The 16,899-nt window shown below is 41.9% G+C and overlaps 1 long non-coding RNA gene across 1 annotated transcript; it reads left to right on the forward strand.

The window, feature by feature from the left end:
- The first annotated feature begins 1,589 nt into the window (after positions 1–1,589).
- Positions 1,590–16,372, forward strand: LOC138918100 (uncharacterized). The gene is made up of 2 exons (XR_011427088.1): positions 1,590–1,784; positions 13,128–16,372. It is a non-coding gene; the product is annotated as an uncharacterized lncRNA (long non-coding RNA).
- Positions 16,373–16,899: the final 527 nt, after the last annotated feature.

The following is a 16,899-nucleotide window of genomic DNA, read 5'->3' on the forward strand; positions in this document are numbered from 1 at the left end:
AGAAGCCAACGTTTGGACTTCCTCCCACGTAAGCAGTAACGGGAACGTTCACAGCCCCGGTCCTTTCCCTGTCGTTTGTGTGTCACCATAACGTTTTTATTCTCCTGGCCTCACACACATGTTTGGGTAGAGTAACTCAGCTTTCACTGTAAACTCTGTGAAAGTAGGAACAGCAACCCTGTCAGCTTCACAGCCTTTCTCACCTTTAGCTGAGCAGCTGGGCCAGTGACAAGTCCACTGGCCTTGGATGTGAAAAGGGAGCCTAAGAGAGGTGAGTCACAAGACCCGGAACAGGAAGACAACCGAATAAGAGTGCAGGAGGTGGAGAAAAGACAGGGAGACCAAAGTCAGAGGGAGGCAACACAGCTCAGAGGGCCGCGGTGTCAGACCTCGGCACGTCCTCTTGACCCAGGAGCTCACCTCTGGAACTTCATCCTAAGGAAGTGAGTAGGGATGGGGGTAAAACCGTACTACAAAAAATGCTAATCCTCATGATGTTCATAATCGTGGAAATTTTAATAATAGAATGGAATACCATGTAGCCTGAAAAAAAACCCGATGCTGTAGACCAGGGCTCAACAGACTAGAGCCCTTGGGCTAAATCCTGCACAGCACAGAGTAGGTTTTACACTTTTAAATGGTTGAAAAATCAAAAGATTATTTGGTGACATGAAAATTATATGAAATTCAGATTTCTGTGTCCTTAAAGTTTTATTGGAATACAGCCAAAGCTGCTTTCGTGCTACAATTTCAGAATTAAGTAGTTGCAACAAACCACGGGGCTCACAGAGTCTAAAACGTTTATTCTCTGGCCCCTCACAGAAAAAGCTTCCTAACTGCCACTCTAGAAGAACAGAAAATAACATGGATATCCTCATAATAGTTATTTTGCTTCTTGAATTCTCCACTTTATAAATTCCTAGAAGTGGAATTGCTGGGCCACACCATATTAAAACACTTCAATGCTCCTTTTGTTGTTTTTTCCCTCACCAACCTCACCTGTTTTGCGGGTATTTTTTTTGCTCAGTCTCTTTTCGTTTTTGGTAGGGCTCTCACTCTGAGACCGTTTGTATTTAGTGGAAGTATGGTCAAGTTACTGAAGTAAACCTGGTGAATGACTCTGCAGATCGGCATCCTAACACCTAAACTTTTTTTTTTTTCAAGGAATAAGGCAATAGGCCAGATTGATCTTGATGTAGATCGAACTCTTTAAACATTTATTGCTCAAAAAATTAATGAAAGGAGTTCATAGGCCACCAACTTGCTTTAGACCAACTGTTATACCACTTTTTTAAACTAAATTGAATACTGCCTGAGTTTACACCCCTGCCAAGTAAAAATTAATATGCATAAGTTCCAAAAGAAATTTTGTATCAGAAAGTCTGTGAAACATGTGAAAAAAGTAAGGTGTTGAGTTTTCCAAAAGTAAATTGTAGGGTGAGCACTCTATTCTTGGCTCTTCAGCTGTCTGCCTAAGACTCAATCCTTCAACAGCCACAGTCCTGCTGACACTGTAGCCATCCATCATGTCAGGGGTTAGTGACAATAAGGTCACGACTCCACAGGGACAGCTCAGCTCTGTGGAGTCCACAAGGTCAGGGTCAGGCACCCCCTGCGGCTGTGCGGACCTGTTCACACAGGGCTTCTCCTGACCGCCCGCTGCCTACCCTTGGAATTAGCTGCTCCGTGTGCCGCTTCTAGCCCCGCCCTCCCTCTCTGCTCCACCGGCTTCCTGGAGCCTCCCTCGGCTTCACCAACTCCTGTCTTCGCTTCTCCTTTTCCTGGTATGCTGTGGGAATGATAGTAAGACAGTACGGTTCCTTGTACTTTCTGTTTTCTAGAGTTTTTACAGTTTCTAGACCACTGTCTTCTTTGCAACGTTGTCATGGATGTATTGCTTTACCGCTCTTCTGTCATTTCTCTGAGATCCGGAAAAAAGAGAGAGGCAAATGCATGTGCTTATTTTGCTATCTTAAATTAGAAGTCAGAAAAGCACACTTCTTCCTGCTTTTTTTTTTTCCTCCCCAAAGCTCCCGGGTACGTAGTTGTATATTTTAGTGGTGGGTCCTTCTAGTTGTGGCACGTGGGATACCGCCTCAGCATGGCTTGACAAGTGGTGCCATGTCCGTGCCCGGGATCCAAACCCTGGGCTGCCACAAGCGGAGAGTGCAAACTGAACCACTCCGCCACGGGGCCGGCCCCAGAAAAGCACACTTCTAAAGGCTCTTCATATTTTATGATATATATATAATATCTTTATATTTTAAGTGAATTTGAAAATGAAAATCATTTTATTCGTCTCACCCAGAACACACGTCCTGATATGGCCACTAGAGGGTTCCAAAGATCAGAGTACGGGGAAATTAATAAGAAATTAGACACTTTAGAACATATCTGGAAAATATGTTCACTCACTTAAAAGTTGTCAGTTTAATAGCCCGGGTTGCTGCTCACTCTTCTTTCACTGCCCGACTCCTTGAAGCCATCATCTTTAGCCCCTTGCCATCAGACTCCTTCCTGCTCTTCCCGCAGTTCTGTCAGTAAGCTCCTGTGGCTGCAAAGGAGTCTGTCCCAAGAGTTTGTTTGTAGGTCAACTGTTTGCAGAGTGGAAGGCGTTTTCCCATAGAGGTAATAATATAAGTGGTTACTGGTGCTGAGGTGAGCTCAGGAAAACCTTAAATGGAAGAACTGGGTATAGAGTCATTAACAAAAAAGTTTAAAAATTAATTTTTAAAAATTAATGCCAGAATAAGAAAATAAAATGAGAATTCTTTTTGAAAGTTTGAATGCTAACTTTTTTTTAAAAAGATTTAAATGAAGGAAAAAGTAGAAGAAAATCATTTTTAGGAGATTCCTATGGATGCTTTTGGTCATTTTTGTGTGCTTTAGATGCAGGTTCTTTACTGCATACATATAAACTTATTTTCTCTTTTCCTTGATAATAAGTTTTCACTATTCTTAAACTTAACCATGATTGAGGTCATTCAGTGTTTACAAATGAAATGAACAGAGGGAAAGAAAGAAGAGAGATTTTCCTAAGATCACTAAGCAAAAAACTGAAGCAAGAGGAAAAGAGAAAAAGGCACTACAGAGAAAAAGGTGTACCTGAGATGGACAAAGAAAGAGAAATCAAGGGAGAAGTGAAGGAAAGAGACATTGGAGTTGGGTCAGAGTGGTCACACCCAGGAGGCCATCTCAGTTTCTTGTCCGAGCTGGGGGGATGGGGGGTGGTGAGCACTCTTGGAAGAGGAAATAGGTACTCTGGAACCCAGGACGGTTGCAAACCAGGCACCATGTGACTTGGGAATACCTCCATGCCTTTCTTAGGGCTTAAGTTCCTTTTTAAAGAAAACTCAGCTGGGAGAAGATCCAAGATGGCGCCATGAGTAGTCCTCTTTGTCTCTCGCCCTTCGAGTCTACAATTATTTGGACACTTATCGCTTGACAAAGGATATCCAGACAGCATCTCAGGACGTCTGAGACACCCACACGACTATACATCGGAAGGCAGACGGACTTTCCTCCGGGAGGATGTGGAAATAGGTGAAAACTCTCCGACCCCGACGGGCAGCCTAGTACCCGCAAGCGGCTTTCTTCCAACGGACGCCCCCAGAGGATCCACACACATCTAGGGCAGGAGCGAGAACACAACAGAGGAGCGACGGTGGAAACAGGTGACCAGAACCCTACCTAAACCCCCCGCAATTACTCCTAAACGCAGAGGGAAACTTTGGAGTTGCACACCTGAGCCCGCGGGAAGAGTCTCTCCCCGCCATTGGTGGGGAGACCCAGCCTGGTGCTCGGGGCGCCCGGAGGGTCCCAGAGAGAGTCACAGAGGGTACGGAGGTCTCCCAGCTGCCGTTGCCCGCCCCGTGGGACTAGGGATTGCTGGAGATCTCGGAGAGGACCGGGGCTGGGGGAACTTTCAAAGGCCGGTTCTGCAACCCGGAGGGGAAGCGCCGGAGTTCCGCCAGGCAGCAGACAAAACTCTCTGTCTGCTATTAGCAGAGGGGCCACGCCCAGCATTCAGGGCTCCCAGGAGAGGCCCGGAGAGAAGCCCAGAGGGCGGGGCGACCCCCAGCTGCCGTTGCCCGCCCCGTGGGACTAGGGATTTCCAGAGATCTCGGAGAGGACTGGGGCTGGAGAGAGTTCCAGAGACCCAGCTTAGTAGCCTAGGGGGAAACCCTACAGGCTCACAGCAGCCTTAGGGAAAGCCTCTGCACTGCATCAGTAGAAGGCACCCAGCCGCCAGCCACAAGGCTGGAAGACCCCAGGGCAAAAGCAGCATAGCTAGGTGTACTAACCACAGACTGTAGAAGATGCCAATAGCTCTCCTGCGACCCATAGAGGACAAGTGAGATTTGGTGGGTGCCGACAGCAACGGAGTGACAAATATAAGTGATCCCACCCCTGGCCGCTGGAAAAGCCCATAACACCGTTGCAGACCCCAAGGAGAGAGCACATCTAGGTGGGCTGCAACAGTAGGCACCTGCAGCCTGAAGCCCCCCTGTGACAGCCCCCACGGCAGAGGAGGGAATCCAAAGGGCCACTGTGGCTACGAAGAGGGGCCCAGGCCCAGTTAGCAACTACGGACAGGGTTCCTGGTTGGTGAAGTATAAACAGCTGCTCCCCCCACCGCAGCAGCTGAAACAAGTGAAAGGAGCAACTAAACTCTATCTCCATGCGGAGGCACAAATCAACAACATCAAGCAATATGAAAAAATACATTAAATCTCCAGAACAGAAAGAAAGTAACAAATACACAGAAAACAATCCCAAAGAAAATGAGATATATAACCTAAATGATGATGACTTCAAAACAGCCATCATTAAGATTCTCAATGAGTTAAGAGAGAATTCTGACCGACAACTCAACGAGTTCAGGAGCTATGTCACAAAAGAGTTTGATACGATAAAGTAGAACCAAACAGAAATATTGGAAATGAAGAACACAATAGAGGAGATTAAGAAAACTCTAGATGCTCTGAACAGTAGGGCCGATAATATGGAGGAAAGAATTAGCAATTTGGAAGATGGCAATATAGAATTGTTGCAGGCAGAGGAGGAGAGAGAAGCAAGACTTAAAAGAAATGAAGAAACTCTCCGAGAATTATCAGACACAATTAGGAGATGCAACGTAAGGATTATAGGTATACCAGAGGGAGAAGAGAAGGAGAAAGGGGCAGAAAACCTATTCAAAGAAATAATGGCTGAGAACTTCCCAAATCTGGTGAGGGAGATGGATCTTCAGGTGACAGAAGCCAATAGATCTCCAAACTTTATCAATGCAAGAAGACCAACTCCACGGCATATAGTAGTGAAGCTAGCAAAAGTCAACGACAAGGAGAAAATATTAAGGACAGCCAGGCAAAAGAAACTAACCTACAAAGGAACCCCCATCAGGCTATCAGCAGATTTCTCAGCAGAAACTTTACAGGCTAGAAGAGAGTGGAATGATATATTCAAAAATCTGAAGGACAAAAATCTACAGCCAAGAATTCTCTACCCAGCGAAAATATCCTTCAAATACAATGGAGAAATAAAAACTTTCCCAGATAAACAAAAATTAAGGGAGTTCATTGCCACAAAACCTCCTCTTCAGGAAATCCTCAGGAAAACCCTCATTCCTGAAAAATCCAAAAAAGGAAAGGGGCTACAAAACCAAGAGCAGAGGAGATAAGTAGAAGGACAACAACAGAGAGTAGCAGCTCTACATCAGAACAGATTAAACCATGGGATGAGAAACAAAGGAAACTGAAGAAAACTGGAAAACAAGACACAAAATGGTAGTGGTAGGCCCCCACGTCTCAATAATCACTCTAAATGTAAATGGATTGAACTCCCCAATCAAAAGACACAGAGTGGCAGGATGGATCAAAGAACAAGATCCAACAATATGCTGCCTCCAGGAAACACACCTCAGCTCCAAAGACAAACACAGACTCAGAGTGAAGGGATGGAGAACAATACTCCAAGCTAATAATGAACAAAAGAAAGCAGGTGTCGCTATACTAATATCAGACAAGGTAGATTTCAAAGCAAAACAGATAAAGAAAGATAAAGAGGGACAGTATATAATGATAAAAGGGACTCTCCACCAAGAAGACATAACACTTATAAATATATACGCACCCAACACAGGAGCACCAAAATTTGTAAAGCAACTCTTAATAGAACTAAAAGAAGACATCAACAACAATACAATAATAGTAGGGGACCTCAACACACCATTAACACCAATGGACAGATCATCCAGACAGAAAATCAACAAGGAAATAATAGAATTAAATGAAAAATTAGACCAGATGGACTTAATAGATATATATAGAACACTTCATCCAAAAACAGCAGGTTACACATTCTTCTCAAGTGCACATGGAACATTCTCAAGGATTGACCATATTTTGGGAACCAAAGCAAACATCAATAAATACAAGAGAGTTGAAATAATATCAAGCATCTTTTCTGATCATAACGCTATTAAACTAGAAATCAACTACAAGAAAAAAGCAGAGAAAGGTGCAAAAATGTGGAGACTAAACAACACGCTTCTCAACAAACAATGGATCATTGAAGAAATTAAAGAAGAAATCAAATATTATCTGGAGACAAATGAAAATGAGAACACGACATACCAAATCATTTGGGATGCAGCAAAAGCAGTCCTAAGAGGGAAATTCATCGCAATACAGGCTCACCTCACTAAACAAGAAAAAGCTCACGTAAGCAACCTCAAATGACACCTAACAGAACTAGAAAAAGAAGAACAAACAAAGCCCAGAGTCAGTAGAAGGAGGGAAATAATAAAAATAAGAGCAGAAATAAACGAGATTGAAACAAAAAAGACAATAGAAAGGATCAATGAAACAAAGAGTTGGTTCTTTGAAAGAATTAACAAAATTGACAAACCCCTAGCCAGACTCACCAAGAAAAGAAGAGAGAAATCGCAAATTAATAAAATCAGGAATGACAGAGGAGAAATCACAACAGATACCAATGAAATACAAGAGATCATAAGAGAATACTATGAAAAACTATATGCCAACAAATTGAACAACCTGGAAGAAATGGACAAATTCCTAGACTCCTACAATCTCCCCAAACTGAATCAGGAAGAAATGGAGAATCTGAATAGACCAATCACAAGTAAGGAAATAGAAACGGTAATCAAAAACCTCCCCAAAAACAAGAGTCCAGGACCAGACGGCTTCTCTGGAGAATTCTACCAAACATTCAAAGAAGACTTAATACCTATTCTCCTCAAACTGTTACAGAAAATTGAGAAAGATGGAGAACTCCCTAACACATTCTATGAAGCCAACATCACTCTGATCCCCAAACCTGACAAGGACAACACAAAGAAGGAGAACTACAGGCCGATATCACTGATGAACATAGATGCAAAAATCCTCAACAAAATTTTGGCAAACCGATTACAGCAATATATCAAAAAGATTATACACCATGATCAAGTGGGATTTATACCAGGGACACAGGGATGGTTCAACATCCGCAAGTCAATCAACGTGATACACTACATCAACAAAATGAAAAACAAAAACCACATGATCATCTCAATAGATGCAGAGAAAGCATTCGACAAGATCCAACACCCATTTATGATAAAAACCCTCAGTAAAATGGGTATAGAAGGAAAGTACCTCAACATAATAAAGGCCATATATGATAGACCCACAGCCAACATCATACTCAATGGACAAAAGCTGAAAGCCATCCCTCTGAGGACAGGAACAAGACAAGGGTGCCCACTTTCACCACTCCTATTCAACATAGTACTGGAGGTGCTGGCCAGAGCAATTCGGCAGGAAAAAGAAATAAAAGGAATCCAAATAGGTAACGAAGAAGTAAAACTCTCGTTGTTTGCAGACGACATGATCTTATACATAGAAAACCCCAAAGAATCCACAGAAAAACTATTAGAAATAATCAACAACTACAGCAAAGTAGCAGGGTATAAAATTAACGTGCATAAATCAGTAGCATTTCTATACACTAACAATAAACTAACAGAAAAAGAACTCAAGAACTCTATCCCATTCACAATCGCAACGAAAAGAATAAAATACCTTGGGATAAACTTAACCAAGGAAGTGAAGGATCTATACAATGAAAACTACAAGACTTTCTTGAAAGAAATATGCGATGACATAAAGAGATGGAAAAACATTCCTTGCACATGGATTGGAAGAATAAACATAGTTAAAATGTCCATACTACCTAAAGCAATATACAGATTCAATGCTATCCCAATCAGAATCCCAAGAACATTCTTCACAGAAATTGAACAAACAATCCTAAAATTCATATGGGGGAACAAAAGACCGCGAATTGCTAAAGCAATCCTGAGCAAGAAAAACAAAGCCGGCGGAATCACAATCCCCGATTTCAAAACATACTACAAAGCTACAGTGATCAAAACAGCATGGTACTGGTACAAAAACAGGTCCACAGATCAATGGAACAGAATTGAAAGCCCAGAGATAAAACCACACATCTATGGACAGCTAATCTTCGACAAAGGAGCAGAGGGCCTACAATGGAGAAAAGAAAGTCTCTTCAACAAATGGTGCTGGGAAAACTGGACAGCCACATGCAAAAGATTGAAAATTGACCATTCTTTTTCACCACACACCAAAATAAACTCAAAATGGATCAAAGACCTAAAGATTAGGTCTGAGACAATAAGTCTTTTGGAAGAGAATATAGGCAGTACACTCTTTGACATCAGTTTCAAAAGAATCTTTTCGGACACTGTAACTCCTCAGTTGAGGGAAACAATAGAAAGAATAAACAAATGGGACTTCATCAGACTAAAGAGCTTCTTCAAGGCAAGGGAAAACAGGATTGAAACAAAAAAACAGCTCACTAATTGGGAAAAAATATTTACAAGCCACTTATCCGACAAAGGGTTAATCTCCATAATATACAAAGAACTCACACTGCTTAACAACAAAAAAACAAACAACCCGATCAAAAAATGGGCAGAGGACATGAACAGACATTTCTCAAAAGAAGATATGAATATGGCCAATAGACACATGAAAAGATGTTCATCATCGCTAATCATCAGGGAAATGCAAATCAAAACTACACTAAGATATCACCTTACCCCCGTTAGATTGGCAAAAACATCCAAAACCAAGAACGACAAATGTTGGAGAGGTTGTGGAGAAAGAGGAACCCTCATACACTGTTGGTGGGAATGCAAACTGGTACAGCCACTATGGAAAACAGTATGGAGATTTCTCAAAAAGTTAAAAATAGAAATACCCTATGACCCAGCCATCCCATTACTGGGTATCTATCCTAAGAACCTGATATCAGATATCTCAAGAGTCCATTGCACCCCTATGTTCATCGCAGCATTATTTACAATAGCCAAGACGTGGAACCAGCCTACATGCCCAGAAACCGATGATTGGATAAAGAACATGTGGTATATATACACAATGGAATACTACTCAGCCATAAAAAAAGACGAAATTGGCCCATTCACAACAACGTGGATGGACCTCGAGGGCATTATGTTAAGCGAAATAAGTCAGTCAGAGAAAGACGAACTCTATATGACTCCACTCATAGGTGGAATTTAGTATATTGAGAAGGAGATCTGATAGGTGGTTACCAGGGAAAAGGGGGGGTGGGGGGAGGGTAAGGAGGGGGAAGTGGTGTACCCACAACATGACTAACAAAAATGTACAACTGAAATCTCACAAGGTTGTAATCTATCATAACATTAATAAAAAAAAAAAAAAAGAAAAAAGAAAACTCAGCTGTATTTTTAAAGTTTTAAAAGACCTGGCAAAGCAGAGCTTCTTGTATTCACACAACTGGGCAAAACTCCTTCTAGGCTCAGTGTTGTTTATTTGTCAGTGTTCAGCTGAAGGTGAACAGGTCAAATCCTGGAATTGTGACATCACTGGAGAGAAGCTGTTGCTACGCCCAGCCTGTTTTGTTTTTGCGTCCTCTCCCCCTCTTCTTCCCAGCAGCAACAACTGGCACTCACTTAAGGAACCTGAAGTCTCTGGCTTGTGACTCCTCCCCCAAACCCCCAATCGTATAACGGAGACAGTCCATTCACACTTATTGATTGAAATGATACATGTGGACCACAAAACTCAAGCAGACATTGGCATTTTAAACATTGGCAAGGACAGACTTTCTCAAGGAATTTAGTTTAGAGTTTGGTGGTGTTGACGATGGTAGAGAAGTCATCAGCCTTGGAAATAAAGCAGTGGAGCCCAGTGCAAAATAAAAAGATGGAGTTTCTTGTTCAAAAATTAAGAATTTCAAGACTGTGACAGCAAAGCATTAAACCCAGTGCAGAACCCTTCTAAGCGCTGGGCCCTGTGCAATTGCACAGTTGCACATCCATGAGGACAACCCTGCCTAGAAGTGACTGGAATTCCAGCTCCCTCTGATCTAGAAGAGGACTCTTTACTTTGTTTCCGGACCTCCCCCTGCTCCCTGGAGGAGGAAGAAGCAGTGGCTGAACCTAGCAAGACTGATGCGGTATGCGGCTTGGGAGCCGCTGAGGAAGGGGGATGTTTCTAGAGGAGTTTTAGGTTCATTTTTAGCAAATTTTTAGCAAAATTGAGGGGAAGGTATAGAGAATTCCCATATGCCCCCTGCCCCCATACATGCACAGCCTCCCCCATTATTGACGTCCCCACCAGAGTGGTATGTTTGTTACTATTGACAAACCTACCTTGACACATCATTATTCCCCAAAGTCCATAGTTCACTCCAGGGCTCACTCCTTATGTTGTGCATTCTATGGGTTTGGACAAATGTATAATGACATGTATCCTCCATTATAGATCATGCAGAGTTTGAAATATGATATAGCATCTTACAGAGTATTTTCATGGGGGTCTCTCTCAAAATCCGGGCGCGTTTGGCCTATCACAACCCTAATATGCTAGAGCCTTCATTTTGCACAGCTTGTGTGTCTGGATAAGATGGAGGATGTCTCTCTTCCCTTTGCATCATACTCTTTTGTCGGAGGAGGGTTGTTGAAAGCTGTGCTTCTGGGGTTCCAATGCTGTGCCACATTTTTGGACTTTTAGACTTGTCACTTTTTTGAGTGTGTTTGGGCTGGATGGGGATGCAATCTGAGTGCCAGTCACTATGCTGGGGTTGGAATCATCTTTCCCCGAGAGGCCTATGCTCTGTTGCTGCCTGGGCTCTTACTGCTTGTCCCCTTCTCTTAAAATGCATTAATTCCTGGAGGGATTCATTCCATGTCCCCCCACACCTACCCAGACGCACGTCTGTGTACCTGCCAGCCACACCCCACACGTCTGAGCCCCAGCAGTGGAAACCTCCTAGGCTTGATGAGATTCTTCACTTGCCTACTTTTGCACATCTGCTTGGTCCCACTTGAAATATTTTCTTGCCTTACAGTGATCGTCTTCAAGAAGCCTTTCCTCTGGGGCCGGCCCAGTGCATAGTGGTTAAGTTTGCTCTGCTTCAGCAGCCCAGGGGTTGCAGGTTCAACCCCTGTAGGTTGCAGGTTCCGGACACAGACCAAGCACCACTCATCCAGCCGTGCTGTGGCGGTGGTGTCCCACATAAAATAGAGGAAGTATTGGCACAGATCTTAACTCAGTGACAATTTTCCTCATGAAAACAAAAAACAAACCAAAACAGCAACAACAACAAAAGAAGCCTTTCTTGAAGGACCCACCAGGCCTAATTATCCCTTGTGCCGCGGCCGCACACTGTGCCAGGTGGTTTACGACGACGGTTCTGTGGTGACTGGCTCCCGGTGATGCTCGACTCCCGACCTGTAGACTCTCCTAACTGCAGTCTGAACGCACACAGTTACGACATCAGTTTTCCTAAGACAGTGCTTTGATAACGCCACCAATCTTCAATGGCTCCCATTTTCTATAGGAAAAAAATTCAACCAGCTTAGCCTGGCTTTCAAGGCCTTCCACAATCTGCCCCACTGCATCCCCAGCCTGGTTTCCCATTCTCACCCTGGAGGAACCAGCGCTCCCGCACAGCACTCATGCAGTGACCGCCTTCCTGGCCCTTGCTTATGTTTCCTCATTGTTTAAAATCTTAACCATCCATGAGATGCATCCATTCAAACATTATTTACTCTGTGTCAGTAATGAATAAATAAATAAAATAACGTAGGTAAAGCCCTTGGCAGCAGCTTATACACAACAGGCACTCCATAAGTAGCAGCTGGTATTATTTGTCCTCATTGCCTTCTCATTGTTATTGCAAGAACTCCATGGTCACCTGGCTACGAGGAGGAATGACAGTCCCAGCCCTTGCCAAGCTCAGCTAAGAGCAGAAGAGACTGAGGTAGTATAACCAATGACGATGACAAATGACGGCTAAGTGGGGGGTCGGTGCTGAGTCCTCAGGGGCGCAGCACGGGGAGGGCTGAGGGTGGACGTCACTGAGGAAACAGTGAATTGGCCTTGAAGAGTGAGCGGAAAGGTTTTTCTTCTTCTTTGTAGAAGTTCTGCACATTTCATTTTAGATTTAGTCTAGGAAATATTGTTGAGAGATACCTGTCCTAACATTGCATTTTCTAATTGTCGATAAAGGATAATACCTCAGAGATATTGCAGCTTTGGTTCCAGACCACTGCAATAAAGCAAATAATCTCAATAAAGTGAGTCATACGAATTTTTTGGTTTCCTGGTGCATATAAAACTGATGTTTACACTATGCACAGGCTATTAAGTGTGCAATAGCATTATGTCTAAAAAAACATTTACATGCCCTAATTAAAAAATACTTATTGTAAAAAATGCTAACCATCCTCTGAGCCTCCAGTGGGTCCTAATCCTTCTGCCGGTGGAGGGGCTTGCCTGGATGTTCTGGCTGTTGACAGATCAGGGTGGTGCTTGCTGAAGGTGGGGGTGACGGTGGCAGCTTCTTAAAATAAGACAACAATGAAGTTTGCCACACTGATCAACTCCTCCTTTCATGAACATTTTCTCGGTGGCGTGCGATGCTGTTTGATAGCATGTTACCCCCAGTAGAACTTTCAAAACTGGAGTTAATCCTCTCAAACCCTGCTGCTGCTTTGTCAACTAGGTTTATGTAACATTCTAAATCCTTTGTTGTCATTTCAACAGTTTTCACCAGGAGTAGACTCCATCTCAAGAAACCAATTTCTTTGCTCATCCCTAAGAAGCAGCTTGTCATCCGTTCAAGTTTCATCATGAGATTACAACAACTCGCTCACGTCTTCAGGCTCCACTTCTACTTCTAGTTGTCTTGCTGTTTCCACCACATCTGCAGATACTCCCTCCACTGAAGTCTTGAACCCCTCAAAGCACCCAGGAGGGCTGGAATCAACTTCTTCTGAACTCCTGTTAATGTTGATATTTTGACCTCTTCCCAGGAATCATGAATGTTCTTACTGGCATCTAGAATGGTGAATCCTTTCCAGGCAGTTTTCAGCTTACTTTGCCCAAATCCATCAGAGGAATCACTATCCATGGCAGCCACAGCTTTACAAAATGTATTTCTTAAATATGTAATAAGACTTGAAAGTCAAAATCACTCCTTGGGCTGCAGAATGGATGCTGTGTCAGCAAGCACAAAAACAACCTTAATCTGATTGTGCACCTCCATCAGAGATCTTGGGTGACCAGGCGCATTGTCAATGAGCAGTAGCATTTTGAAAGAAATCTTTTTTTCTGAGGAGTAGGTCTCAACAGTGTGCTTAAAATATTCAGTAAGTCATGTTGTAAACAGATGTGCTGTCATCCAGGTTTTGTTGTTACATTCGTGGAGCACAGGCAGAGCAGATTTAGCCTAATTCTTCAGGGCCCCAGGATTTTCAGAATGGTAAATGAGCATTGGCTTCAACTTAAAGTCACCAGCTGCATTAGCCCCTAACAAGAGAGTCGGGGGCCAGCCCTGTGGCCAAGTGGTTAAGTTTGTGCACTCTGCTTCGCCAGCTGAGGCTTCGCCAGTTTGGATTCTGGGTGCGGATCTATGCACTGCTCATCAGGCCATGCCGTGGCGGCATCCCACATAGAAGAATTAGAAAGACCTGCAACTAGGATATATAACTGTATTGGGGCTTTGGGGAGGAAGAAAAAAAAAAGAGGAGGATTGGCAACAGATGTTAGCTCAGGGTCAATCTTCCTCACAAAAAAAAAAGAGAGAGAGTCAGTCTGTCCTTTGAGGCTTTGAAGCCAGGCATTGACTTCTGTCTAGCTATGAAAGTCCTAGATGCCATCTTCCAATATAATGCTGTTTTGTCTACATTGAAAATCTGTTGTTTAGTGTAGCCGCCTTCATGAATGATCTTAGCTAGATCTTCTGGACAACTTGCTGCAGCTACGACATCAGCACTTGCTGTGTCACCCTGCACTTTCATGTTATGGAGAGGCTTCTTTCCTTAAACCTCATGAACCAACCTGTGCTGGCTTTGAACTTTTCTTCTGCAGCTTCCTGCCCTCTCTCAGCCTTCATAGAATTGAGGAGAGTTAGAGCCTTGCTCTGGATTAGACTTTGGCTTAAGGGAATATTGTGGCTGATTTGATCTTCTATCCAGACCACTAAAACTTTCTCCATATCAAGTGTTAAGGTTTGCTTTCTTATCATTTGTGCGTTCACTGGAGTAGCACCTTTAATTTCCTTCAAGAACTTTTCCTTTGTGTTCAGAACTTGGCAAACTGTTTGGCACAAGAGGCCGAGCTTTCAGTCTATCTCAGCTTTCAGCATGCCTTCCTCATGAAGCTTAATCATTTCTAGCTTTTGATTGAAAGTGAAAGATGTGCAACTCTTTCCTTTACTTGAACTCTTAGACACCATTACAGGGTTACTAGCTGGCCCAATTTCAATATTGTTGTGTCTTAGGGCATAGGGAGGTCTGAGGAATGGCTGGTTGGTGGAGCAGTCAGAACATACACAATATTTATCATTTGAGTTCATCATCCTATGTGGGCACAGTTTGTGGCACCTCAAAACAATTACAATAGTAACATCAAAGATCGCTGATCACAGATCACCATAACAAATAGAATAATGAAAAAAAGTTTAAAATATTGTAAGAATTACAAAATGTGACACAAAAACACAATGTGAGCAAATGAAGTTGGAAAAATTGCACCAATAAGACTTGCTTGACACAGGGCTGCCACAAACTTTTAATTTATAAAAAATGCAATATCCATGAAGCACAATAAAACAAGGTATGCCTGTACTGGTTTTGTAAATTTAGCTTGTATCCAGCAACCTTGCTGTACTCAAAGTTTGTCAGTAGATTCTTTTTGGTTTTCTTTGTACATAATCATATTGTTTGCAAACAATGGCAGTTTTGTTTCTTTCTTTACAGTCCTTACATGTTTTAATTCTTTTTCTTGTCTTACTAAATTTGCTAGATACAGTGCATAATTGTGCAATTCAGCACAATGCTGAATAGGAGCAGTGAGCGTGGGTATATGTGACCAGTATCTGACTAAAGTAGGAATTTCCTGAGGTTCTAATGTTTCAAATTAAGTACAATGTTTGCACTTTTTGTACTTTTTATCAGGTTAAAGAAATTTCCTTCTAGGTTTCCTGAGAAACTTTATAACTAATGAGTTGAATTTTATCAAATTCTAGTGAAATAATCACATGATATTTCTCCTTTAATTCATTATTGCAAAGAATTTGCAATACATGTTTTTAATTAAAAAAATTCTTGTACCCTGAAATTATCTCCACTTTCTCATGATGTATTTTTTTAACAAATTAACTTAAATCTATTTCCTTTCTCCCATTCCAGAAGTTCCCTTCCCATTGACACCAATATAATCACTCATTTGCTTTATCAAACATTTATATGCAGCAGTCTTAGAATAATAATACAAACAAAATAGTATCATTATCAATGTGATTACTGAAAACGGTTTAAGATTTTGAAGTTCCTTTTGTCCTAAGATTTGTTTTAGTCACTTAAAGTTTAAGTGAGCTGAAATTAACAGTTGTGAAATGTTTTCCGACTTTCACTGCATCCCTAAATTAGGAAAAAAAATTTTCATCATGTGCTATATTCGAGCTATTGGATATGAGGAATTCTGGGCAAACATTTATTGAGAACTTCCCATTCACTGTTTCTCGAACTCATATCTGATGTATTTCATAACTGCAATACCTGGGCTAAATGATCCAGAATGACTGATATTTATTCATAATGAGACTTTATTTAAAAAGTATGACCAAATTTTCCATTGCCACCCCCAACCTTTCCCAAGTCATCCAATCAAAGCCCAGACACTACAGTATTCTTTCTAACACCCTCTTATTAAGACTTCCCTTGGTTTCCGGTGGTGTGTATTTCTCTTTGCTGCAATGAACAATAAAGGTTTTTGGCTTCCTCGTGTACTCTTGGCTGTTAAGGCTTTGACGCCACCTATCATATCATAAGACATATCAACCAATGGCAATGGATTAATTTCATTTTGGCCCTGACTGGAACAAATGAACAATAGAAAAATGAATATTTATTAAGATAGGAGAAATTTGAACACTGGATAATTGCTATTAAGCAGTAACTTTTTTTTAAAGGTAGGATAACGGTATTGTGGTCAGTTTTTTTCTTTTTTTTACAAAGAATACTAATTATACTTTTAGAGATACGTGCTTAAATATCTATACATGCAATGATACGGTGTCTGAGACTTGCTTCCCTGAGACAAGTGGCTAGAGCTATAGACAATGAAGATCGTCAAAATGCCAGTAACTGTTAAAGATCGTTAATGAGCAAGGAAATTATTCACTTCCTGTATATAATTGAAACCTTCCAAAGGTCTTTTAAATTACATATATATATATATATATACATATATATATATATATATATATATATATATATGTATATATTCTTTTAGGAGAGAGCAATACTGTAAG

The sequence above is a fragment of the Equus caballus genome, chromosome 16, assembly GCF_041296265.1.
Source record: "Equus caballus isolate H_3958 breed thoroughbred chromosome 16, TB-T2T, whole genome shotgun sequence".
Lineage (NCBI taxonomy): Eukaryota > Metazoa > Chordata > Mammalia > Perissodactyla > Equidae > Equus > Equus caballus.